Raw genomic sequence first — 7,575 nt, forward strand, 5'->3', positions numbered from 1 at the left:
GAAGCAATGGAACAATATCTGCTTTCTGGGTATGTCTACACGTGCAATTAATATGACTGAATATACTCTGGCTCAATTTGAGCCGAAGTGTAAACTAATTTTAATGTCACTGTTTACCATGAACGGTGTGCCCCCGGCGGCTGGGGGGGGCATGGCTCTGCCAGCGGGAGTGCAGTGGAACGAGTGTGGCGGCAGTGAGCAGGGAGCTCCTGCAGATGCCGCCAGCCCTGTTGGTGGCGCCGGGGGGGGGGGGGGGGGGGTTGCGAGCGCTGACCAGGGGTCAGCGACCACCCGCATGTGCTGCCGGCAGCAGCCGGGGTGATCATGGACCACCTGCAGACGCTGCCGGCGACTGCCCGCTGGCACCACCAACAGTGTCGGTGGAGTCTTTTTGCAGGGGGTACACCACCACGTGCACCCCTGCTGTTTACACACGCGTTTAAGCAGTATAATTTACTTTGCCACTGGATACTACTTGCATCTGACGGGACTATCCCGCAGCGCAGTAAATTAGTCTACCGTATCCTATTTGCCATGCACATGTAGATGGTGATGTTTTACTGTGCAGCTAATTAGTCTGCTCCACAGTAAAGCGTCTCATGTGGACACACATTCTACGTGCTAGTTGGGTTAGTCCCCAAGCTGGCCTGCTACCAGGACCCTCAAGGTATGAGTCTTCCTGCCCCTCCACACCAATCCTTCTGCATTTGGGACTCTTTGGAGCAGGATTTCATTGAGCCTACTCTGAATCTAAACTTCTGTTTAGTAACTGGTCATATTCTAGTGACATCTACATATGAAGATTCAGTCTGCAGCTCTTTGTATATGAGCTACTCTCATGTGGTCTGTTTGTTTAGGGACTTGGTTTTATAAAACACCTGTGCACACAGGGTATAAGAATTCACTGTAAAGCAAGCTGTCTTACAGAATAGGAGTACAGTGTGGAGGCAATACACTTACAGCAATGGTAAGTCTTTTTTCTTGTGTGAGATATTTATTTCTATTTTAAAAGTATGATATAATTGGATTATCCTATTAGATGCTTTCCAATGTCTATAGAATGGGTATCTTCCTAGAAATGATCACTTAGGGATGTTTGCTATGAAAGAGGTTACTGGCATTACCATTGTCTCATTTCCTGAGAATTTTTATTTAACACTGAAGGATTAAATTTCCTTTGTCCATAAACAGATTGTTGCAAATACTGTATTAATGTTCCATTGCTGGTTTCCAAAGTTTGCTTTCTTTTGTTTATGCTTTCTGCCCTGGAGACTGAATTCCCATCAATAGTACTGAGCCCCAGTAAAAGTCTGGCCTTCTGTTTCTGCAGAACTGGAGAAATTTTAGAAGACATGAACTAGAACTACTTAATTTTTTTCAAATGTAAAAATAGTGTTTTCTTGACACTTTGTAAGAGATTTTTAAATCTTTTTAGTTTTTTATCATAACTTTTTGGGAAGTATTTTCTTTATTCTGGTACTTAATTAATGAAAGCCTTGATAATGTTTTCTGTTAATTTTTCCCCTTCCAAATAACTCTAAAATGGGACTATTCCTACAAATCCGAAAGTAATTTGAAACTTTTAGTGAATTTCTTATTCTTAAATCACAACTATTAATTCATCAGCCTTAACATACCCTGCTATTACAGCATTTAGCTTTGCCAAGCCACATAGGGTAATGATCCTCAACCAAGGTGCCACAGCATCCTGGGGTGCCTTGAGATCTTTTCAAAGGTGCTTCAGGATTCCACACAATGTTAGCACTGTTAGGTGTGCAAACATAATTCACAAGATAAACCCATAGATTTCAAATAGAAATCCATAGCTATGATCTTTCTGAGTTCCTTGCAACAGAAAAACTGCTCTATTTTCTGTAGGAAAAAAAAAAAAATATGGCGAAACCTAGAGCTAGCATTTTCCAAGGGATGCCTCAAGTCTCCAAATGTTGAGAATCGCTGATATAGAGGAACCATATTTTTTAAAAGTTTCACCACACCCTTACTCTTGTGCAGCAATTATTCTGAAACCCAGATAAATTAACTTACTGTGGTTCAATAGATTTTAATGCCAATGGTTCCTTTATAAGATGTCATGCTCTTTTAAATTTATTTGCATATTATTTAACTTACTTTAAAATTAAATGCAAAGTGCCCTCATTTCTTCTAGAGTAGCTGGGTTACCTTGTTAAAAAATACCTTCCCAAATTCTCTGTGGTCCCATGAGGGTGGGAATTTCCATTGAACAATGCCATGGATATAGTATTGTGGGACTGGAAAAAAGGAGCACATGATCAGTGTGATGAAACTTTTTCTTCTAATTATGATCAATTATTTGGGAAACCAGTCCAACAAGGTGAAGACCTCTGGTACACACCATTACAGGTGTTAGAATCTAAGCCTGAACTCTGTTTTCATTTACAGCCATGAAACCCCACAAGTTACAGATGGCAGAGGGCAGAATTAAGCAGTCTCTTGGCAAGTGAAGTTTTTGTGAGTTAGGTGAAGGAAGATTGGTTTATAACAAATGGCTTGATGGCCTGATTCAGTTTCACTATACCAGTAGCATAACAATGAAGGGAGGGAGAGAGAGGCCATGAAAAGAATGGCAGCTGTGCCACCACCCGGCCAGCAGCTGTGCCACCACCGGGCCAGCAGCAGCTCAGACACTGATGCTGCCCTGTGTGCAGCTGAGTCCCAGAGTGCTCAAGTGCCCAGTTATGCCTCTGCTCTGTAACTACGTACTTAAATATCATGAGTCTGTGCATGGCAGAGGACGTCACAGCTGGGAATCCATTTGGGATAATACCAAGTGTCACTTCTAATGGGACTATATATTTCTTTTTTTTTTAATTTCTTATTAAGGAAAATGGAAAGTCATACACTAATATTTTAATACTCTTTGGAACAGTTCCCTTTTTTTCAGTGCTAACAAAGATATTTTCTGACCATTTTAATTCAAATGCCATCTAAATTTTGCTATGGGCCTGGTCTTCTCTTACAGAAGAGCTTCCTGGGTTTCCTCTTTGCCACTGGCATCTTGGTAATACTATGTGATACATATTGCTTTTTTCAAGCAAATGACCCAGCAATATCTACTGAAGGTAAGAATTTGTAAAACCTCTGAATTAGCCTCTATCAGCTGATTTCTACTGGGCTTAGTCAAGATGGCTGTGAAAGAGAGAGCCACAGGGGTATATCAGAGAGGCCAGGTCACTATGCAGGTAAAATGGGAGGCAATAGATGTGAAGCAAGAAAACACAAGCATCAGCACAGTGGACAAGGGTCAAGTATGTAACACATACATGTTCACTGTCTATGTAGTGATGGTGTCCATGCTAGCTAGACTCTGTCCTCTGTGTTTTATCTTCATGGCATCATATTTAGAATCACTAAATGTTGATAGAGCTTATGGGTGCCTGTACATGAGCATGGAGGCTTCTGGAGTCTGCTGGAGTGTGGTAATTACTGTGCTCTAGTAGCCCCCGCGTCTCATGTATCAGCGTCCCCATGCTTCAAAATGGTGGGGTGGGGGGGACTTGAACTCACTGAGCTCATCAAATGAGCTTTAGTTCAAGTACCCCTGCTGCCATTTTGAAGCGTGGGGATGCTGATACATAGGACTGTCTGGAGCTTTAATTAAGCAGCTCTAATTAAAGCACTGCCCCCTCTGAGTACATGTAAAAGTGCTCAATAAGATCAATTCTCTTCCATGGACGAAGTCCAGCACTGTGGTTACAAATAGTTTGGAGGAGCTGGAATGATGCTGCTGTCATTTTGCACACAGCTCTCATTGGATTGGATTGCAGATTTAAAGACATTCCAAAGAATTGGAATCTAGTAATATTCTGGCTCACATTCATAGGAGATTTGTCATACAGGCATACCAAGTGAAGAGAAAACAAGGTTGTGTTCTCAAAAACAATAGTCAAGTTAAAAAAATTATACCACTGGCCACATGAGTAGAATTACCATAGCTTTACTACCATCTACACAAAGACTAATTGTAAGACTCACAGAAGAATAAGCCTGGAAGGGACCTTAGAAAGTCAACCTGTCCAACCCCTGCTCAAATCAGGAACTTCCCTGTCTAAACTATCCCAGACACACTTCTGTATGACAGACACTTAAACACTTTTACTAACTAAGTGTCCACAACCAGCCCAGGCAATCTGTTCTAGTGCTTAACCAGTTCCGTTGAATATTTAAACTAAATTTCCCCTTGTTACAGTTTAAGCCCCTTCCCTTTTGTCGTGTCCCCTGTGGAAGTAGAGAACAGCTGATCAGCATCCTTCTTATAAACCACTTTTTTTGTATTTAAATTTTTTTGCTAAATCCCATCTCACTCTTCTCTTCCTCATACTAAATAATCCCAGTCCTTGCCACCTATGTCATGTTGTCTGCACCTCTAATGATTTTCATTGCTCTCCTTCAGACTCTAAAGACACTTTTAAATTGGTAGACATAAAAACTGAGGTTTATAGGTAGATCTTTGTTTATACCCTGTGTGTTCAGGTTGTGTTCAAGATGGAAAGATACACAAGTTTGGTACCAACTGGAGAACAGAGGATTGCCACAGATGTAACTGCAGCTGGCATGGATTAAGTTGTTGCTCCATGTAAGTTCAACAAACCCAGTAGGTAAAATGGGCAGTATGAAAACCACAGTAACACTCTTCCAATCTCCTTTAAACAGGCAAACTCCTAAGGCAGGGGTAGGCAATTATTTGGATCCCACCTTGGTCCCCCCGTCACAGTTGTTTACACTGTGTAATGGGGGCAGGAGAGGTGGGGGGGAAAACTGAGGAGATTCCAATTTATCCTAGCCAGGGTGCGCAGGTGGGGTCTCCATTGAAATGGGCCTGGGACCCCCATGGGCAGGGCATGCATGGCTGGTATGGGGCTGCGGGTGGGTGGAGAGCAGTGTCTGGGAATGAATCAGGTGGTTGGGGCCAGGGCCAGGATTGCGCGGCAGTGATAGCATAGGGCTAGGACCTGGGTCAGAGCTGCAATCCACTCCCCGATGTCTCTGCGATGGGTGCCAGTTCCACGGGGAACCACAGAGCATGGAAACGGGGCCTGCCACGGGGGGAGAGGGGAGCAGAAAACAGCTCTGCCTTGGGCCCTGTGCATGTTGGATGGGGCCAGGAGTCAGCAGTGGTGGCAGCAGTGGCAGGGTATGCACCTATTCCCAGGAGGCAGCAGGGGATGCTGGGAAGCTGAGCCCACAGCCCTGCTGCCCAGCCCTGCAGACTACAACTCCTGGTATGCCCGAGAGCTGTGTGTGTATGTGTGTGTGTGTGTGTGTGTGTGTGTGTGTGTAGGGTGGGCTATGCCAGGGAGCACCTCCATTCCCAGGGGTGGTGGGATGGGCTGCACATGCCATGGCCTGGGATACCCACTGTGTCTGGGCTGGGCAAGGCCCAGAGACCTGCCATGGACTAGATGGAATTACTTGGTGGGCTGGATCTGGCCTACGGGCCATATTTTGCCCACCCCTGTCCTAAAATCACTGCTCCACCAAGAGATCCGTTCCTTGTCTTTGGGTCAGCTATATTTTCAGTCCTGCTAATATAACCTGATGTATGCCTTTTCTTTTCTAATGACAGTTTTATTGAACCAGGGGATTATGACAGAGAGACATGTGTGAGCATTTTTAATAAAAACACCTGTCGCTACACTGTGGTGGAGAAGGCCAACCCCTCAAAAACCTGTGTGGTCTATTCTTGGGTGGGCTAACAGGCTACCTGCTCACATTTTTCTCTGCCTAGTGAGTCTCCTTCCCCTTCTAGAGATGATCAGCCATGGAAGAATCCCTTCTTCAATCAGAGATTTACGGAGGAATTTTGAGCTTTGTTACTAGCATGTTATGACTAGTGCAGTCTGTTCTGAGAGAATGCACTGCACTGCTTCTGTGTGGTTTCTGCTGTTACCTTCCCTGTTTACAAAACGTTGAGCAAAATACACTTGTGGCATATGAGGCTGAAGTTTGTTCCTTATTCCTAGTTCCTTATTCTGGGTTTCTGGTTCTTTTTTCAAAGATAAGCATTACACAATTTCAGGTTTAGTAATGAATTAGATATACTAAAGAGTTAGAATTTGATCAACAACTATATTTACCAATACAAATGTAAAATAATCATGCATCAAGTACATAACCTTAAATAAAGAGCTGAGATTAGGCTGGGATTATGGGGCAAAATCCTTTTCAAGCCATCCCAAAATATACATCTCCACCACCAGGAGACACTTCTGAATAAATCTGAGCAGGGCGTTGCCCAACCGGAAGCTCAGTTTTCATGTGCTAGCCTGTTAACTGACAGCCCCCCAGATCTGTGTGCAAGGTACATTGCCCCAAATAAAGAGCAGAGTTTGGGGTGGGATTATGGGGCAAAACCCACTTCAGGTCACCACAAACCACAGGTCTGTGCCACTGGAAGACTCTCCTGAAGAAGCCTGGGCAGAGCACTGTCCGACCGGAAACTCAGTTTTGCGTTCCAGCCTGCCTACTGACAGTCCCTGGGGCCTGTGTGCTATGTATGTTGCCATGAAGAAGAGGAGTTTGGGCTGGGATTGTTGGGCAAAATCCTGTTTTGGTCATCCCAAAACACACATTCCTGCCACTGGGGGACTCCCCTGAACAAGCCTGGGCAGGCCCCTGCCCAACCCGAAGCTTGGTTTTCTAGTGCCATCCTGCCAATTGAATGACTCCCCAGGCTTGTGTGCTACGTGCATTGTGCTGAAAAAGGAACTGAATTTGGCCTGGGATTATCAGGGGCTGAAATCCTTTTCACATCACCCCAAAACACACATCAACACTACCTGGATACTCTCCTGAAGAAGTTGGGGAGGCCCCTGCCTGATGCAAAGCTTGTTTTTTGTGTGCCAGCCTTTCAACCAATAGCCCTTGGGGCTGTGTGCTATTTACATAATACTGAAAAAAAAGAGCTGATTTTCAGCTGGTATTACAGGAGAAAATCTTTCCTGGGTCACCCCAAAATGTGTCCCCACCAGCAAGAGTCTCTCCTGAAGAAGGCTGGGCAGGGCACTGCCTGACCTAAAGCTCAGCTTTTGCGTGCCAATCTGCCAACTGACAACCCCCCTACATTCCTATCAATAAGGAGCTGATTTTGGGTTGGGATTATGGGGCAAAATCCTTTTCAGGTCACCTCAAAACACACCTCGCTACCACCTGGGGACTCTCCTGAAGAAGACTGGGCAGGTTCTTGCTTGGCCTGATGCTTGGTTTTTGAGAGGTAGCCTGCTACCACGTACCCGTCAAGGCCTATTTGCCAAGTACATTGTGCTGAGTAAAGAGTTTATTTTGGGCTGGGATTATGAGGCAAAACCCACTTTGGGTCACCTCAAACCACACATTTTCCTAACCAGGGAACTCTCCTGAATAAGTCTGGGCAGGATGCTGCCCAACCTGAAGCTTGGTTTTCTCATGTAAATCAGCTACCTGATAGCCCCATGGGCTTGTGCGCTATGTAAACTGCACCAGATAAGGGCTGAGGTTAGACTGGGATTTCCAGACAAAATCCTTTTTGGGTCACCCAACACCACACCTCTCCACCAC

At 44.8% G+C, this 7,575-nt stretch overlaps 1 non-coding gene across 1 annotated transcript; it reads left to right on the forward strand.

The window, feature by feature from the left end:
- The first annotated feature begins 327 nt into the window (after positions 1-327).
- LOC109286146 (uncharacterized) lies at positions 328-5,976 on the forward strand. Its single transcript, XR_009462982.1, has 3 exons — positions 328-3,101; positions 4,513-4,615; positions 5,606-5,976. It is a non-coding gene; the product is annotated as an uncharacterized LOC109286146 (transcript).
- The last annotated feature ends 1,599 nt before the right edge of the window (positions 5,977-7,575 follow it).

This window comes from Alligator mississippiensis, chromosome 6 (genome assembly GCF_030867095.1).
Source record: "Alligator mississippiensis isolate rAllMis1 chromosome 6, rAllMis1, whole genome shotgun sequence".
Lineage (NCBI taxonomy): Eukaryota > Metazoa > Chordata > Crocodylia > Alligatoridae > Alligator > Alligator mississippiensis.